We start from the raw sequence: 20,094 nt of genomic DNA on the forward strand, positions 1-20,094 counted from the left end.
TTCGCTAAACAGAGGGTGATGGTGGAAGGATCCAGCCAAATCCATCACAGGCACAACCTTCCCCACCATCGAGGACATCTTCAAAAGGTGGTGCCTCAAAAAGCGGCATCCATCACTAAGGACCCTCACCATCCGGGACATGCCCTCTTGTCGTTACTACCATTTGGGGGGAGGTACAGGAGCCTGAAGACCCACACTCAACAATTCAGAAACAGCTTCTTCTCCTCTGTCATCAGGTAGGCAGGCACGGTAGTGTAACGGTTAGCGTAATGCTATTACAGCGCCAGCGACCCAGGTTCAATTCCCAACCGCTGTCTGTAAGAAATTTGCATGTTCTCCCCATGACTGTGTGGGTTTCCTCCAGGTGCTCCAGTTTCCTCCCACATTCCAAAGACGTACGGGTTAGGAAGTTGGGGCATGCTATGTTGGCACCAGAAGGGGGGGGCGACACTTGCGGGCTGCCCCCAGAACACTCTATGCAAAGATGCATTTCACTATGTTTCGGTATACATGTGACTAACAAAGATATCTTTCTGAACGATCTTGAACCCATGAACACTATCTCATTATTCCTTTTTTTTTTGCACTATTTATTTATTTTTGTAATTTATAGTAATTTTATGTCTTTGTACTGTACCGCTGCTGCAAAGCAACAAATTTCATGTCATCTAAGTCAGTGATAATAAATCGGATTCTAAATCTGAAGGATGTTTTTCAGACTGGAGGTCTGTGACTAGTGTGCCCCAGAGGTTGGTGCTGGGCCCATTGATATTTGTCATCTGTATTAATGATTTGGATGAGAATATATGAGAAATAGTAAGTCCGCAGATGACCCTAAAATAGGTGGTGTCATAGACAGTGAAGAGGAGTATCGAGAACTGCAGTGGGATCTTGATCGGCTGGGTGGGTGGGCTGAGGAATGGCAAATGGAATTCAAATAAGTGCAAAGTTTTACATTTTGGAAAGACAAATCAAGGTAGGACTTTTACATTGAATGGAAGGGCCCTGGGTACTGTTGGAAAACAGAGGGACCTTGGAGTACATGTACATAGTACCTTCAAAGTTGAGTCACAGGTAGACAGGGCAGTGAAGAAGTCTTTAGGCACGCTGGTCTTCATCAGTCAGGGCATTGAATATAGAAGTTGGGAGGTTATGTTGCGATTATACAAGACATTGGTGAGGCCACACATGGAGATTTGTGTTCAGTTTTGGTCACCCTAATATCATCTACTGCATTTGGTCACCCTGTTATGGGAAGGATGTGATTATACAGATCATGTGATCATGAGTGTTCAAAAAGATTTACAAGGATGTTGCCGGGACTCGAGGGACTGAGTTATAGGGAGAGGTTAGACAGGCTGGGCCTTTACTCCTTGGAGCGTAGGAGATCGAGGGGTAACCTCATAGAGGTATATAAAATCATAAGGGGCGTAGATAGGGTGAGTGGTCTTTTTTCCAGGACTGGGGAATCGAAAACCAGAGGACCTAGTTTTAAGGTTAGAGGTGGAAGGTCTAATAAGAACCTGAGGGGCAATTACAGTGGGTGGTAGGAATATGGAACCAGCTGCCAGAAGAAGCGGTTGAGGCAGGTACGCTAGATACATTTATGAAGTATGTGCACAGGTAGAGAAACAGACGGCAGCTGCTGGAATCTAGATGAAAAACACTCTGATGCTGGAGGAACTCAGCAGGCCAGGCAGCATCCGTGGAGAAAAGCAGACCGTCAATGTTTCAGGTCAGGACCCTCCTTCAGGACTGAAGATAGGAAAAGGGGAGGCCCAATATATAGGAGAGAAAAGCAGAGCAGTGATAGGTGGACAGATGAGGGGAGGCGGGGTGGGCACAGGGTGGTGATGGGTAGATGCAGGTAAGAGATAGTGATAGGCAGGTGCGGGGGAGGAGGGGAGAGCAGATCCACCGGGGGATGGGTCACAGGTAAGGAGGAAAAAAAGGGGGTAGAATAAAGAGAGACAGAGATTCACCTGTACCTCTCTTAATATCATCCACTGCATTTGGTGCTCTGAGTGTGGCCTCCTCTACATTGGTGAGACCAAACGCAGACTAGGTGACCATTTCGCAGAACACCTGCGCTCCGTCCGTAACCGCAATCTGCATCTCCCCGTTGCCGGTCACTTCAACTCCCCCTCCCACGCTGTCACTGATATGTCAGTCCTCGGCCTCCTCCACTGCCAGGAGAATTCCAAGCGCAAACTGGAGGAACAGCACCTCATTTTCTGTCATGGAACCTTGCAGCCTAACGGCATGAACATTGAATTCTCCCACTTTAAGTAATTCCCACAAACCCCCCCCCCCCACACACACACACACCCAACCACGCCTCTTCTTTTCTTCCCTTTCCTAGCCTCTCTCTCTTTTTCCTATCCCTTTTTTCCCTCCTTCCCTTTGACCCATCCCCCGGTGGATCTGCTCTCCCCTCCTCCCCCACACCTGCCCATCACTGTCTCTTACCTGCACCTACCTATCACCACCTTGTGCCCACCCCACCTCCCCTCTTTTGTACACCTATCACTGCTCTGCTTTTCCCTCCCGTACATTGGGCTTCCCTTTTTCCTATCTTCAGTCCTGAAGAAGGGTCCTGACCCGAAACATTGACCGCCTGCTTTTCTCCACAGATGCTGTCCAGCCTGTTGATTTCCTCCAGCATCATCGTGTTTTTCATCCATGTGCACAGATATATGGATGACAAGAATTTAGAGGGACATAGGCCAAGTGATGGAAAATGGGATTAGCTTGAATATACATCTTGGTCGGCATGGATACATATGGGCCAAAGGGCCTTTTTCCATGCTGTACAACTCTACGACTGAATGGCCTACTCCTGTTCGTATACAAGATGAAAAACTAACATTTGTGTATTATGGAATGAATAAGGAAGCTGTCACTGTTTTCCTTTTCTCTTGAAGTTGTAGAGTGTGATAATTTGTTTACTGCCTTCCCTTCATGTTCAAGGGGATGCTTTTTAACCAGGTTGGTTGGTATTTTAGCCCCTCACCACTGGTAGGCTGTTCGTGGTATACTGTCTTTGTCTCATGAACATACATTAAATGCAAGAGGTTAGGTCCAGTGCTCAACCATGGCTTCTGGTCATTGAATTACCTGTTTATCTAAATGAATTTAACTTGCTTTTGGGCACTCACTGGACTTGAAACAGAGGCTGCTGTTACTCACAAAAAGTGCTGGAGGAAGTCAGCAGGTCAGGCAGCATCGATGGGGGGAAATAAACAGTCGACGTTTCGGGCCGAGAAGGGTATCGGACTGTTTATTTCCCTCCATGGATGCCTGACCTGCTGAGTTACTCCAGCACTTTTTGTGTATTGCTCCAGACTCCAGCATCTGCAGAATCTCTTGTGTCTCCAGGCTGCTGTTACTCAATGTTCACACTTTCAGATCTGTATAGAGTGATGGAAGGATATTCACAGAATGTTGAACAATCTAAATTGTCTCTCCAACTTTACACAAAGAAAATCAGTTATCTAATCCTCAATAATGATGGATGGGATTGGACAGTTAGGGTGCTGGTCATGTAGGCAGGAATATTATCCAGAATGCAAACCCAGAGTTCAAAGCCAGAGCTCCAGCCTCCAATTTTGAAATTGAATCTTGGAGGGCGAGATACATGTTGCAGTGTGTCCAGTCTGCACTGCTCTTGTAGCCTTGGGATTAATTCATTAATGACGTACTGGCACAAGATATTGTTGGTGGGCATTTGGGAACAAACGGAGCAACCTGCAGGGTGTCTGCAAGCTCCTCACACCTGCTTTGCCATTTAATAAAGAGTGTGACTGATCCTTAAATTTCTCTCCTGTTCCCTATATCCTTGGCCTCCTTCAAAGGCCAAAAGGATCTTAATCTCACCCTTGACTATACTGATTTTTTTTCCCCACCTGGTTTCATACCAGTGTCTGTTTCTGTGTTAGGCAATCTGATAATCACTGAATAATGGAAACTGACAGCTTACTGGGAACAGGGAGAAACAAATAAACACCTTGAATTATTCTGCCCATCCATTTGCTCCTAGCTGACCTATCTATAAAGTATAATATCTTAGTGAATTAGTGGCAGTGCCATTGATCAAAAGGAGAGAGTAACTGTTGTTATTTGCAGCGCTCATTGCCATGTATTTATTTGATGCAGACATTACCTTCTCCTTGTGAACTTATTCTCAATGTTGTTGAAGTTGTTTTAGGTTTGTCACATGCTTCTCCACAATCTGAGGAAGATGTGAATGGATCTGATCAGGAGAATTACATCTGGGTCGATCTCACAATAGTGCTCATTGGGTCACCTAACAGAAGTTAAGAGAAATACCATAGGCATAAGTGAGAAGTGACAATCGCCATAACTATTATTTATAACAATAGACATGTTATTGAACATACAAATATTGAGAAGTAAAGATGCTATCTGAGTCATGGGCCCAAGGCACCTGTTTACTGATAAGCATTTTCAGGACCAAGAGACAAGAGGCCGCAAGTTTGTCACAATATTTACCTATTACCATCTTACAAATAAGGTGTTAAATGGAGGAGTCATAGTTCTGCTTAAACAAATGTAAGAAATCGAATGGATCACTTCAAGGCCTGGCCTAATATTTATTCTCAAACCAATATTACAAAAACAATGTAGTTTTTATTCTGTCAGTGGTGTATAAGTATTGCTTGTCACATACCTTCCTTGAAATAATTCCATTGGGTGAAAAGCCCTCTGGGACATCCAGATGATGTAGAAACAGCTTAGCAGGAGTTCTTTCTTCTTATAAATGCCATATTTATAATTATACAAACCTTAATTACAACACTGAAAGAAAGGAAAGATATCACAAAACAATGTATGGCTAATGAAGTGCTTCTGAAGCTCATTCACCATTGCCGAGGATGTGGGTGTGAGCTCCCATGAATAGGAAGGATAAATCAGAGTCGGGACCAGCATCATTAGAAAGATTTCATTTGATATGTGCATGTTTGTCACAGCATCCCAATATTTCAAACCGATTATTTCTGAATTGTAAGAAGTTTTGGCAGGGCTTGTTTTTCTGGTTTAGATATTAATCTTGCCTCTCCCTCTCTCAGAAGAAGATGGAGACAAATGGAGATGATGCTTCAAACTTTCAAGGTGTGCCAGGACTTAATGGAAAAGATCTTTAAACATTTTCAAAATCTGACTGTTTAAATAGGCACAGTAGTGTAGAGGGCAGGTATGGTAGTGTAGCGGTTAGCGTGACGCTATTACAGCGCCAGCAACCTGGGTTCAATTCCGGCCGCCGTCTGTAAGGAGTTTGTACGTTCTTCCCGTGTCTGCGTGGGTTTCCTCCGGGTGCTCCGGTTTCCTCCCACACTCCAAAGACGTATGGGTTAGGAAGTTGTGGGCATGCTATGTGCACCGGAAGCGTGGCGACACTTGCGGTCCGCCCCCAGAACACTCTACACAAAAAGATGCATTTCACTGTGTGTTTTGATGTACATGTGACTAATAAAGATATCTTATTTTATCTTATGTTGTCTTAAGCAGAGAGCAAGAACAAGTTGCCCTTGTCATGAAACATTCATAGCTGGGATTGGTTCTGGTGCTGTGGTAAGAGGAGGAGCTCAGTGTGAGTGATTAGAAATGGTTATAAGCACATTCAGCTCTGAACTCTAACTGTGATTGATCTTCAATTCAGTTCCATTAACCTGCTCCAACCCTTCATTTGCCTTCCTCACAAAACCTGCCATTCTTGGTATTGGTATTGGTATTGGTTTATTATTGTCACTTGTACCGAGGTACAGTGAAAAACTTGTCTTACAAACCGATCGTACAGGTCAATTCATTACACAGTGCAGTTACATTGAGTTAGTACAGAGTGCATTGAGGTAGTACAGGTAAAAACAATAACAGTACAGAGTAAAGTGTCACAGCTACAGAGAAAGTGCAGTGCAATAAGGTGCAAGGTCACAACAAGGTAGACATTGATTTTGACATTTTCATTTGATTCCTTTATTCATGTGCAAACTTTTAAATGGCCTGAGTTGTACTTTTAAAAATGTCTCTTGATCCCGGATGCTAACCTAATAGGGGATTTTAAAAGGTTTCATTTGTAGGTTACACATGAACAATGCTGCACTGGCTTTCTTTTCTGCAATTTGACATGTAAATGATAGACTGCAACTTAATATGAATTATGTCAGCGTGCAGTGTTCACAGTGACCCTTCAGGCTTCAACCCACACATCAATGAATTTAAGAAAACCGAATATGAAACTGGATACTTCTTTACATAAATATTTATATTGCTTGGAATTGCAAAACCTGATCGACAAATTGCTTCTGCTTAGAAGGTCTACAACATGAAATGTTAACTTTTAACAGCTCGAGCAGGCTGGAGCCTGTGGAAAGAGAAACAGATCACAAAAGAAAAAAAAGGTCAAACACCTAAACATTGTTCAGCGAGAGATGGGAACACTAGGAGTAGTGGGCGGTATCACTGTTGCAAAACAAAACGCAATTGAGAGACAAACCAGAAGGATAAGTGGTGTGGCACAATTAGATATTGTGTAACTCATCATACCTGTGCTTCCTGTTAGTGGAATGGGAGAAATGAGACGTATTGCAACACCAGATGGTGAAGTGGACCATTTGAACCGAGTGTAGGTAATGTTGATTAGTGATAGGAGTTGCCACAATCGGGAAGTCCTGATCAGTATAAAGGTCTTGTTGCTGTTTACTTGCTGTGTTGGTCGCAGAGCGTTGCCTAGTGAGCTCGCAGCAGACTCAACCTCTTGTCATTGCCCCTTTTGCCCTGTTCCCTGGCCTATTCTCCGCCCTCGATCTCCCCGGCTCCGCACCACGATTTAGACTTGGACTCCCCACCGCTTCCCCGCTCATCCGAGATTCACTTTTCCAATCTGGAGCTGGAGTCAGGAGCAGCAGTCGGATTATCCCCGCAGCACAGTGCGGGCTGAGGTGTGTAGCTCTCACTCAGTCTTACCGACCGGTGCTTCAAAAGCGAATTGTCTAAACAAATAGGCTACGAAGCGCTGGATAATATGTGTTATGCTTTTCTTAATCTTTGTGTCACTTGTGGCTTCGTTTACTGGGAGGTTGGGAGAGTGTCAGGGTGGGGTGCGGGGTGTTGTGGCGAATTTAAACCGGTACTGAGCCGGCCATTCACCAAGTTCAAAGAGCTAAACCTGAGCCCAGCTGGATTCAGACTGCTCCCCAGAACAAGAACCATCCGCGGTGGCACCTCCGCTGTGTCACCGGGTTGTGGGTCCGAGTTCCACTATTGACTTGATCCAGCCCTAATGCATTCGGTCCAAATATTCGATGGTTCGTTCTGGTCACATGTGCAGGACCCCCGGGGCATGATTCTGGTGAGTATGGAATTCTCTTGGGCGCCCTGGTCTCGCCAACATCACTAGATCAATAACTGGCCACCATCATTTTATGACATCGATGCTGCCACATTGCAACTCTGTTATTGGCTGTGAGGTGCCATATAAATGCTTTTAAGAGCACTTGGGAAAGGCCTCCAAGAATCCACTGTTTGTTGACAATTTTCACTTTCAATCGATTGTTTTCTTGAGCCCAACGTGTTTGCACGCTGATTTTTTTTTCTAGGACCAACACAGCCTGGGAGAGGATCATGCAAAAATATTTAATGTTATCACCATGGTGTTTTCCCTCACTTGTGCCTTTTGTCCCAGCTCTGTGGTACTACACAAGCCAGAGTGGTTCTTATCGAAAACAAAAAGTACAGAGGTGGAACTTGGCGTTGGTTCAGCTGCTGAATTGGGGCAGTTTACTAGATACCAATCTCACCTGTATAAAGGGCGGGCAACTGATCTTTAAACAGATTTTATTCATCAGATATTCAGTATTGTATGTATATTCCTGAGCATGTAATGTCTTACAATCTGAAATCAGCATCAGCGATAAATTGGTTCTGCAGAGGGTGTGTGCTGAGTTGTCCTGTGACCCGGTCTTGCACAGACAATTTTTCTGTCAGCCTTGGTAGCTGGTGGTTTCTTGCAACCCTTCTGAGCAGTTTGAAAATGCAAGGCTGTGGTATTGTGGGCATCAATCCTCTCTGATGGTCCCTGCAGTTTCTAGGACACAGAGATTAATGTCTACAGTCAAATGCAGGGGGGAAATACAGATGAGAAAAACCACCTTTGACCAAGTCAAGTTTTTCAAGTTTTTTTTGATTTTCAAGTCTTTTTTGATTTTCAAGTTTTTTTTGATTTTCAAGTTTCAAGTCTATGTTATGGATATACATACCCAGGGTATAAATGCCATGAACATTAGCTTTTTGCAGCAGCAGCACAGTGCATTACAAACATAAATCACAAATCTAAATTAACATAAATTATATTGTTATTATATATAAATTATATGAGGTAGAATTGGGGTTTTTCAGCTCTGTTCAAGAACCTGACGGCAGTGAGGAAGAAGCTGTTGTTGAATCTTGAGGTGTGGGTCTTCAGGCTCCTGTACCTCCTGCCTAACGGCAGCAGTGAGAAGAGGGCATAGCCTGGATGGTGGGGGTCCTTAATGATGGATGTTGCCTTCCTGAGACATCGCCTCTTGTAGATGTCCTCGATGGTGGGAAGGGCTGTACCCATGATGGAACTGGCTGAGTCCACCGCTCTCTGTAGCCTCTTGGAATTCCCATTCCAGGCAGTGATGCAGCCAGAACGCTTTCTACTGTACCTCTGTAGAACTTTGTCAGAGTCTTCGATGACATGCTGAATCTCTTTAAACTCCTAAGAAAGTAGAGACACTGGTGCACCGCCTTCATGGTTGCATCTACGTGCTGGGCCCGGGATAGATCCTGTGAGATGTCACCCTGGAACTTGAAGCTGCTCACCCTTTCCACTGCAGACCCTTCAATGAGGACTGGTGCATGTTTGCCTGAATTCCCCATCCTAAAGTCCGTAATCAGTTCCTTGGTTTTGCCGATGTGGAGTCCAAGGTTGTTGTTACAACACCACTCAACCAGCTGACCTATCTCACTCCTGTACGCCTCCTCGTCATCATCTGATTTTGCCAGCAACAGTAGAGTCATCGGCAAATTTGTAGATGGCGTTGGGACTATGCTTAACTGCACAGTCATAGGTATAGAGAGAATGGAGCAGGAAGCTCCTGAGGTGCACTGTGTTGATGGTCACTGAGGGGGAGATGATTGTAATATGCACACGTACATGTATGCACAGGTGCAATGAAGATCTTGCTTGCAGCAGCTTCACAGGCACATAGCATTAGAGACACAACATTCATAAGAAAAACATAAATTAGACAAGAAACAATGTAATTTGAACAAAAAATAAGCCCATTGTAGTGCAAAGTGGTCATAGTGTTGCGATACTGAGGTAGTGATTAGGGTTGTGCAGGTTGGTTCAAGAACTGAATGGTTGAAGGGAAGTAGCTATTCTTGAAGCTCGTGGTGTGGGACTTCAAGCTTCTGTACCAGGACAGACTATTGGCTTTATATTGGCTGAGGAAGTGGTGGGCTGTTAATATGTGGTAGACCCACACCTCAGGGACTGCAGTGGTTCAAGAAAGAAGCTCACCACCACCTTCTCAAGGGCAATTAGGGATGGGCAATTAAATGCTGGCTCAGCCTGCGAAGCCCTCATCCCTTGAGTGAATATTTTTTTTAAAAAAAGATGATTATAACCAGAAGCAGTTTATGAACGTAGAGGCAAAAACTACATTTTTGTACTTTATTAAATTCTGTATTTGGATTCTTTATTGTTGAAAACATCATGTGAGTGGTTAAACAGCCAGGGTTAGACAAGGTACTCTGAGAGGCGTTTAGGAACTTTGAGTTTATCTGGTGAAATGAAGCAGGTAATAATCAATGACAGTTGCTGCTCAGATCCATGAGAGGAATATAGAATTGACTGTTAAATCATATAAAGCCAAATTTACCCTTCCCTCACCCTCCTTCCTTTGTTTAGGTGCTGTTCTATTTAATTGGCACGACATGGCTTTTTAGGAAAAGGCTACGTGACAACTCCTTAAGTATTTTAAAATGGAAGTAATATTTGGGTGGATAAACATCCCAAGCAATTGTTTGTCTGGGCATGGCTCTTAATCTAAAGTAATTATAAGTGATAGACTTGACTTGCCCTTTGCGTCAGTATGTAATCGCAGTTGGTTTGACGACAGTTTTGTGTTTCATATTGAACCAACTAGCAAAGAAGCTGTGTCAATCTAAAACCAGCAGGTTCCACAGTCTGTGCACTGAAGAAGTGACTATCATTTTTACTACTTTACACCTTGAGGTGTGTAGCAAATGTGTATTGTTTTATACAGTTTATTTAAGTAAGACTGAGACTCAGAATTCGGGAATGAATTGTCCAACAGGAGGAGGTTACAGAGATTGCATGGAATGTGAAACATGGAAATTTCAACAAAAGGATAAGAATTTAGAGCATTGGTCAGGTACCAAAATCAGCAAAACACAGGAGTAAAGAGTTAGCGGGACTTGGTAGGTCTGGAATAGATGGAAGGTGGAGGAATGAGTGGATAGGCAGCTGAGTATTGCAATGACTGAACCTATAAAGATGTTTAGGTATTCCAGTGACAACTGGGGGGTGGATTGGTGGGTGGAGATGCAGGGGAAATGCCACAGAAGGAAAAATGGAAAGTTTTTGAGGTGAAGTGGATCTGGGTTTGGATACTCAGTTTGGAATCAAATAGAATGCAAAGGTCATGAGCGGTCTTTGATTTAGAGAATAACGTCAGAGTTGCTGACTTATCCAATTTAAGTTAAATCCAATTCCAACCATTTTTGTTTTATTAGTTCGTTCACAGGATATAGACATCACCAGCAAAGCCAGCATTTATTGCCTGTGCCTATTGCCATGGAAAATGTGGTGATCTGCACTAGCTAGTCTGTGTGGTAAAACTACTCCATCCCTGCTGTTCCAAGTTTGAGCTCAGTAATGATGTAGGGATGATGATATATTGCAGGAAAGTGTAATTGTTGGATTTGATCATAATCCTATATGATGTTGCCTTTCTTTTAGACGATAGAGTGCTCCAATGTCAGCTCTGGCTTGGTTGGTGGCTCTCTCATCTGAGTCACGAGGTCCCAAGGTTCAAGCCCCATTCCAGAGGTTTGAGCACAAGTATTAAGGTGGACACTGCAGTGTAGTAGTGCTGAGACTGTCTCTCAGGTGAGATGTTAAACTGAGGCTCTCTCTGCTTTCTTAGTGAGGTGCTTTTAAAAAAAAATTCCATACCACTTTTTTGAAGAAGGACAGGGGAATTGTCCCTGGCCACACCAATGTTCCTTATTATCTGCTCATTATTATATTGCCATCTGTGGGAACGTGCTGTGAATAATTTGATTATGTATTCCTACTTTACAACAAAAATTACACATTAATTATTGTAAACCATTTTGGGATGTTCTGACAGGATATGAAACCTTCTCCTCCCACACCCCAAAGATGTGCTGGTAGACCAGCTGGCAGTTGTAAATTAGCTGAAGTGTATATAATTGGTAAAGAGACAAAGAGAAGTTGATGGGGATGTGAGAGAGGATAACTTGCAGGGGTTCAGGGAAATAAGGAGAGAAGGAATATGGCTGGTAGGAGTACCCTGCTGGAAGCTGGCGCAGATCTGTGTTGTAGTATCGTAAGTGCAGTGTAAGTAGCAGGCAATGAACACCTTTAGTAAGAGACAATTGCTGGCCAACCTCATCAACATTCTGGGACTATCCCTTGACCAGATGTGCTGGACCAGCCATAATTGTGGAGGCTGACAGACTTGTGGTAACTCACCTCCTGGCTCCTCAAAGCATCTCCACCATCAAAGTACAGTGTCTTGGACTTCCCAACACTTCTTGGATGAGTGTAGCTTCAACAACATTTGAAGCTTTTCACCATATAGAACAAAACAACATCCCATCCACCACTTTCTTTACTACCAGTGCACTAGCTGCAAAGTGCCACAATTCCTTGAGATTCCTCCAACAGCATCCCGTAAACCAGCAACCTCTGGAAGAGACGGATGAAAGGCATATGGGAGCATCATCGTGCCTATGTTTCTCTTCAAGTAAGTCACTGTCCTGAATATAACAATTATCTCTGTTCCTTCACTATTGTTGGGTTAAAATCCTGGAGAAACATGACCTAACATGCGGATATAGGAACAGATCATGACTGACCAATGATCTATCTCATTTTTTTATTCATTACTCAGATGTGTTTATCTGCTGGCAGAACCATTGTCCATCCTTAATTGCCATTGAGAAGGTAGTCCTAACCTAATTAGTCCTTCTGGGGAAGGACTCTTGTTGCAGTGGTGTTGGGCAAAGAGCTCTTGCATTTAAACCCACAGGTGAAGAAGAAACCAGAATATATTGAAAGTCAGCGTAGCTTGCAACATTGAGGAAACCTGCTGATGGTGCTTCCATATGTCTGCGGTCCTAGTTCAAGGAGGTAAGAGGTCATAATTTTAGGAGATTCTGTTGAAAAAGCAGTTACTACAGCCACAGTACATCAGAGGTGGAGGAAATGAACGTGGTGAATTGGGTGCCATTCAGATAGCTGCTTTTTTTAGGATGGTGTTGAGCTTCTTGAGTGTTGTTGGAGCTGCATTCATCCAGGCAAGAGGAGAGTGTTCTGTCACACTCCTGATTTGTCTGTAGTTGTCTGAAAGGCTTCAGGATGTCAAGACGTGAGTCATTCTCTGCAGAATCCCCAGCCTGTGTAGCCAACTTATTCATGTGGTTGGTCCAGCTGTTTCAGTAAGTCGTGATCTCCATGAGGTGGTGTTGGGAGACCCAGCAGTGGTAATGCCATTGAATATCAGGGATAGGTAAGTACACTCTATATCTCGTATATGCTTCCCCTTATTATCTTAAACTTCAATCAAATCATACTAGCTTTAATTCCAAGGAGTACAGCCCTAGTTTCAATGATCTCTCCTTGCATTCTAGTGCTTGCTGCACTCTCTTCAAAACCAAATATCCTTTCTGCCCAGTGGTTGTTCATGGTACACCAGAATTGTAGTATTGTGCTCCATCCACTAGATAGAAGGCAATCCTTCTGTTAGAAGCTTTAGTTATTTTCTGGTTCTGATCTGTTCATGATATTTCATGTATCCGTGCATATGAATCCCAGTCCCAAACCATCCCCCCTGCCCCCAAAAGTCTCTGGACATCTTCTGCTTTGGCATTTTCTGCTTCCAGTTTTCCACTACTTAGAAAGTACTCTGTCTCTGATTTTTAGCTCCAAAGTGGATAATCTCATTATTGTCTGTGTTTAAATCCATTGACCATAACTTTGTCCATTTGTTCAATCTATTGAAACCCCTTTGATTCTGTTTCCCTTCACAATACCTACAGCTCTGCCTATCTTAGTATCATTAGTGAACTTCGATACATGGCCTCTTTTCGCATCGCATCATTTATAAATATGGTCAATAATTGTGGTTCCAACACATCCTGCCAAACAGTGGAAGAAAGTTAATGCTGTTCCTTTCTCCACAGATGCTGCCTGACCTGCTGAGTACCTCCAGCATTTTCTGTTTTGTTACAGATTTTGTAAACTGAGTACCTGCCATTAAACTTCCTCTCTGCATGTTGTCATCTTAGCCAATTTAATATGTTGCCTTCAATTATGTCATCTTGTACTTCTTAATGACCTAGGAGGCCATTCAGCCTATTGAGTCTATATTGGCTTTCTGAGTTACTCCGTCAATCCTATTCTCCCACATTTTCTCTAACTTATTCTCTCTCGCATGCCCATCAACTCCCCCTTATTCACCTACCACCCTCCTACATTAGGGGTAATTTAGAGTGACCAACTAACCTATTAACCCACATATCTTTAGGATATGGGAGGAAACTGGAGCACCCAGGGGAAACCTACACAGTCATAGAACAATGTGTAAACTCCACACAGACAGCACCTGAGGTCAGGACTGAACCAGGTTGCTGGAGCTGTGAGACTCCGCCACAGTGCCACCCACCCCATTCCATGGGCTTCATTTTTGATTAACGTTGCTTTATGAGTTGCCTGCTGGAAGTCCTGGCCACCCCCCGCTGCCTACTTCAGTCACCTATTCAAAATATTATGTCAGGTTGGTCAGTATGACCTGCCGAGCCCTTGCCTGCTCTTCTAGTCAGCAGGAACTTTTCAAGGTATTCAGTCACTGCACCTTTAGTTGTGGGGTCAAGTTGTTAGGTTAACTGGTCTATACAATAAGTTAAGCCGTGTTGTTTATTTTTCTTTATTTCATTGTATATTTGTTTCAAATTAATTAATGCTAAATTGATGTTCTTAAATACTTGTATTCTTTAAAATCTTTTTAACTATTTAAATTAATTCCAACTCATTTTAAATGTAGAAATGATGAGACAAGCCTTTGACTACACAAATAGATCTCAAAGTCACTGGGAGCTGCACAGCCGTGAAAGTTAATGCAGCCGCGGGACTAACAGGGTTGGGGGTGGGTTGCGGGGAGAGTGGTGAGCTTGGACAGTGAGTGAAATGGAGAATGATCCAGCACTGACCTCAGTGCCGTAATGGTATAACAGGCAGACATCCAACTGCACGATATGCAAAGAAATATTTGGTACAGCACAAAATCAGTATACACTTGGAAAAGACCAAAGCTTAATTATATATTGATCAGCAAATGAGGGTATTTCTTTTCTTTTAAAAAAAGGAAGGCATGCATTTACTTAGTCTTTCCAACCTCAGGCTACCCCTGGCAGCCCGTTCTAGTCACCTGCCACTCTCAGTGTAAAAACAAATCTTGTCCTGCAGATCCCTGTTAAACATTCCCCCTCTCACCTTAAATTTGCTGAGGGAAAACAATGACACTTCCCTGTCAATGAAATCCTTTTGAAATGTAGTCACTATTTCACTGTAGGGACCATGGTAGTCAATTTTCATCCAGCAAGTTCTGACAATGTAATGACGCTATTAGGTTTGTTTGGGGGCTATTAAAGAGTGATCCCCTGCTGGTCTTCAAACGGCACCATGGGATCTTTAACATTGTCGTAGATTGAGGGCAAGACCTCCGTTACATCTTATGTGAAACTGCAGCTCTCTCCTGGCACTGCACTGATATGTTGCCTTGGCTGCACTCTGAGTTTTACAGAGGACTTTAACCTTCCGACTCGGAGATGACTCAGCGATTGCTCGGTCAAAGTGATGAGTTATTTCTAACTTCACCTATCTACCTCACACTTAGCAGCTTATCTACAAAGATTGAAGATAGTTGGGAATAAAGTGGTAAACTAAAGACTCAGAAGGAAATACAGAATTAGAGAGATTTAAAAATAATCAGATATAAAGTCTTTTTCATGAACAGGATAGTGAATGGCAAATACTTTCTCCTCTCACTAACATGAAATAAATGGGTAAAGCGTAATAAAAACCTCACTTGACTATGGTGTAAATAATTTAGAACATAAAACAGTACAGCACAGGAAAAGGCCCTTCGGCCCACGATGTGTGTGCCGAACACAATGCCAAATTAAACTAAATCCCTTCTGGCTACACACGATCCCTATCCCTCCATTCCCTGCGTATTCATGTGTCTCTCTGAAAGCTTCTTAAACCCCACCATTGTATCTGCTTCCACCACTACCCCTGGCAGCCTGTTCCAGGCACCTACCACTCTCAGTGTAAAAACAAAACTTGTCCTGCAGATCCTGGTTAGATGTTCCCCCTCTCAGCTTAAATTTGCTGAGGGGAAACAATGGCACTTCAGCCTCTTGCTGTGATTTGGGATGGGCTGTGTATTATGCAATAGTATGTAGTTCTGCAGGGTTCCCTTCAAGTCTGCCATGCATGGAATTGGTGCTTTAATGATGGTTGGCACATGGAGTGAATTGTATGGACAGTCGTGAAACAATGGGGGCTAGAATTTCTTCTAAACATGGGCACACACTCCAGTTGTGGCTGGCGTCTTGAAGGACTGAACTTCTACCACATCCAAGTCCAAGAACGTGTATGCAATAGAATAAGCCTACCACGTAGAATTACAAAAAAAGACCTTTCCTCCATGACCTACTAATTGGGAGAACAGAATTTGCACGTGGGGGTGGGGGAGACAGAGAGACAAAGGAAGGGATCATGGCAGGGATATGGGTTACGCGTCAGATTCGAGGGTCAGAGACGGGATTCTGGCGGGACAGGTGATGGCCAAGGGGGCTGTGGGGATGATCAGAAGAGGAAGGGTGGTCTGAGATGATCATGGGGGAGGCATTGGAGGAGTTGAGAGCGAGTTCTGAGGAGATTGTGGAACCAGAGATCTGATGGAGCTGATTGAGGGTGGGAGGAAATAATGGGGGGGGATAGTGCTGGGGAAATGCTCAGGAGAAGCCAGGCGAGAGGTGGTTATCCTCCAGCCCTCAGTCGAGCTGGTGATTAAGGGGAGATCTTGGGGACAGTGAGGACGTGTGCTGGTGTTGGAGAGGGTCTAGAGGAGGTTTACGCTAATGATCCCAGGGATGAAAGGGTTAACATCTGATGTCTCTGGGCTTGTACTCGCTGGAGATTAGAAGGATAAGGGGAAACCTCATTGATACCTACCAAATATTGAAAGGCCTGGGTAGAGTGGACGTGGAGAGGATGTTTCCAGTAGTGGGAGAGTCAAGGACCAGAGGGCGCAGTCTCAGAATAGAAGGACATTCCTTTAGAACAGAGATGAGGAGGAATTTGTTTAACCAGAGGGTGGTGAATCTGTGGAATTCATTGCCACAAACAGCTGTGGAGCTGTGGGTATATTTAAAGCGGAGGCTGATGGGTTCTTGATTAATAAGGGTGTTAAAGGCTACAGGGAGAAAGCAGCAGAATGGGATTGAGAGGGAAAAATAAATCGGTCACAATCGAATAGCAGAGCAGACTCGATGGGCCGAATGGCCTCATTCTGCTCCCATACCTTATGGCCTTGTAGAAGCAGGGAGTGAGGTGGAGTTGATCACTCTTGGGTATAAAAGTTAGGGAACCTGCATTGAGGAGGATAGACGCCTGGTTCCTCAGCAGACTGGTGCCTTCAGCAAACTCTAAAGCCGGCGTCAAACCTCAGCTAAGTCTTTGCGATTCACGGCAAACCCTGCTTCCGTCCTCTGTCCCTCAGATCTCTCCCCAACCCCCCTACCTCAGTTTTCCTCCAGCCCCCAATCATCTCCTTGGCTGACTTCTCCTGAGCTTTGTTCTCCATAGAATTTCAGGCAAGTGCCAGTCAGTTGTGTGTTGCATGCCAGTCGGTGGTGCTGCACATGCCCAGTTGGGTTGCTGCAGATACACATCATGTACATGGAGGACTAGGATCAAGTACACGAACGTGCGTTGCATGTGCTTGAAGACTAGAAATTGTACTGCGCCTGACAAGGTTCGATACCTGTATTGGCAGTGATAGTCGATTGCGCAAAGGCCCAGTATGCCCTGCTTTGTATGTTTAAATGAGAAACACACACTTGGCTGTGTGTAGCTAACAGAGCTGCTGCCTTACAGTTCCAGCAGCCCCGGTTCGATCCTGACCTGCGGTGGAGTTTCACGTTCTTCCTGTGACTGTGCGGGCCTCCTCTGGATCCTCCGGTTTCTTCCCGCATCTCAAAGACGTGCCGATTGGTTGGTTAATTCGCCACTGTGAATTACCACTAGTGTGCTGGTGAGTGGTAGAAGCTGGGGGGAGTCTACCACAATGTGGAGAGAATAAAATGGGACTAGTGTAAATGGATGGTAGATGGCTGGCACAGTCTTGGTGGGCCGAAGGGCCTGTTTCCATGTTGTGTGACTCCATGGACAAAGGACATTTATACGTCCAGTGGTTGTGGGGTAGTTAATTTACCAGGTTTGTACACCAGGGGCCTGCACAAATAGTTTCAGGACCCAGGTTCAAACTCCCACCATGGCAGCTGTTGGATTTAAATTCCATGCTTAATCAGTAATTTAAAGAAAAGGTAACTAGTGATCAATAATGATGAGGTCAATGCTACTGTTTTGTCATTGCTTCACTGATGCCCTTCAGAGAGGAGATCTGGCTTCCTTACTTATCTGACCTACTTTTAACTCCAGACCCACAAAATTGTGGATGATTGTTAAATGGCCATCCATGATACTGAGTTGTATCACGACCTCGAGGTTGAGACAGAGAAAGAGACCTCTGGTCCCACCAGCAGGATGGCACCACTGAAAGGAAGTAGCAAAGTGATATAGAGGCAGGTAGAAGTAGCCCTGGGAGTCCTCAACATTGACCCCATGACTTCATAGCATCAGGTCACTAAATGTCAACAAAACCTCCTCCATATTACCACTGACCCACCAGAGACATCCCCCAATCATGTTGCTACAACCTTACTAAATAGGATAGGCTGAGAATAGACCAGCAGCTTCACTCTGAGCATCCCTCAGCAGCAACAGAAATGTATACATCATGGGGAAGAAGGGGTTTGGAGGATTCTAAGGGGGAGTGACAGGGTAGATGTTGAGATGCTTCCACTAGTGAGATAATCTTGTACAAGGGGGTGTAGTTACAAGATATTTAGAACTGAGGTGTATAGAGATTTTCTAACAGGGCAGTGAATCTCTACAATTCTGGTGGCTGGATCACTGGGAGTACTCAGAGCAGGTGGATACATTTTTGTAAGATTGGGGAATTGAAGGCTCTGGAACTGGAACAGAGAACTGGAGCAGATCAGCCATGATCATATTGAATGGCAGGGGAGGCTTGAGGGGCTGAGTGGCCTTCTGCTCCTACTTTCTTGCGCTCTTCTTGTGCTCTGGAATGCAATCTTAAACTTAACATCGCAGCAGGAGCCTATTTGACCCATTGGGTCTATGTTCAATCTCATCAGTCCCATTCCCCCCCGCTCCTTGCTTCCCTCCACCCCTGCGACTCATTCTCCTTCACATGTCCATCAGCATTGTAGGGAGCTGGTCAATGAAAGAGGGATATGCATTAGAGCCCCTTTAACTTTCCATTGTGTGTGCACAGAAATTCTGCATTACAAAATTAAATTTACAGATCAGTGTGTCAGATGAATTCTTTGCATAGCTCCTTATTTTTAAAACAAAACGTTTTTAGACCCAAGTGTTTAATAGGAACCTGCGGGGCGACTTTTTAACCCAGAGGGTGGTCAGTATATGGAACGAGCTGCCAGAGGAAGTGGTTGAGGCAGGTACACTAACAACATCTAAAAGGTACTTGGACAGGGACGTGGATAGGAAAGGTTCCGAGGGATATGGGTCAAACGCAGGGAAATGGGACTAGCTTAGATGGGAATCTTGGTTGGCATGAACCAGTTGGGCTGAAGGGCCCATTTCCATACTGTATGACTCTGACTCTACTGAAGCAGTTAAGTATTTGGTATAGATTTGTGCTGCCTTATTCTGACCATTGTACCATCTTGAAATTGCTTTTGGAATTCTAATGTAACATACGTATTCAGGACAGTGGTCAGTAGCCTATTTGAACCTTGGTTTATTTCAGCAGTCGGCTTTCTAAGAGCTCAATTGCTGATTGTTTACAGTCTCAAAGAACAGCCAGAGACTGGGTGAAATTAGAAATCTGCAGGGCAGTGATTTTGGGAAAGGAGAGAAGAACAGCTAAAGTTATTGGTTAACAATGTGATGAACACTTGTACAGTTAAAAGTAGTTCACAAACTATTCCACACAGAGAGTGGTGGGTGCCTGGAATGTGCTGCCAGGAGTGGTGGTGGAGGCAGATACGATAGAGGTGTTTAAGAGGCTCTTGGATAGGCACGTGAATGTGCAGAGAATGGAGGGATATGGACATTGTGTAGGCAGAAGGGATTAGTTTAGTTAGGCAGTTAATTACTAGTTTAATTAGTTCGACACAACATCGTGGGCTGACGGGCCTGTTCTGTACTGCACTGTTCTATGTTACAAACTGCCAAATATCTTCAGCAACTTCATAGTTTGTGACATTACAAACAATTGTCCTTTATATCGGTGAGTGTGGTGGTGCAGACTTAGCGTTATCAGACACAGATTTCTATTGTTCAGTATTATCTTGGACAAGAACATTGTCTTTACCGTAGTGAAATACTTAGCCAAGCAAAATTAACACTTTTGTCATAAATAATATTAGACAACTAAG

The 20,094-nt window shown here is 44.0% G+C and overlaps 1 protein-coding gene across 6 annotated transcripts in view; it reads left to right on the forward strand.

Moving 5' to 3' along the window:
• Positions 1–6,541: 6,541 nt before the first annotated feature.
• Positions 6,542–20,094, forward strand: part of plekhg7 (pleckstrin homology domain containing, family G (with RhoGef domain) member 7) — a 60,782-nt gene continuing 47,229 nt past the window's right edge. For 2 of the 6 annotated variants that reach the window (XM_052033904.1, XM_052033903.1), the window contains exon 1: positions 6,659–6,959. The gene's annotated coding sequence lies outside the window, so the exon portion shown is untranslated. The other 4 variants (XM_052033901.1, XM_052033899.1, XM_052033902.1 and 1 more) reach the window with 4 other exon arrangements.

This window comes from Pristis pectinata, chromosome 19 (genome assembly GCF_009764475.1).
Source record: "Pristis pectinata isolate sPriPec2 chromosome 19, sPriPec2.1.pri, whole genome shotgun sequence".
Classification (NCBI taxonomy): domain Eukaryota; kingdom Metazoa; phylum Chordata; class Chondrichthyes; order Rhinopristiformes; family Pristidae; genus Pristis; species Pristis pectinata.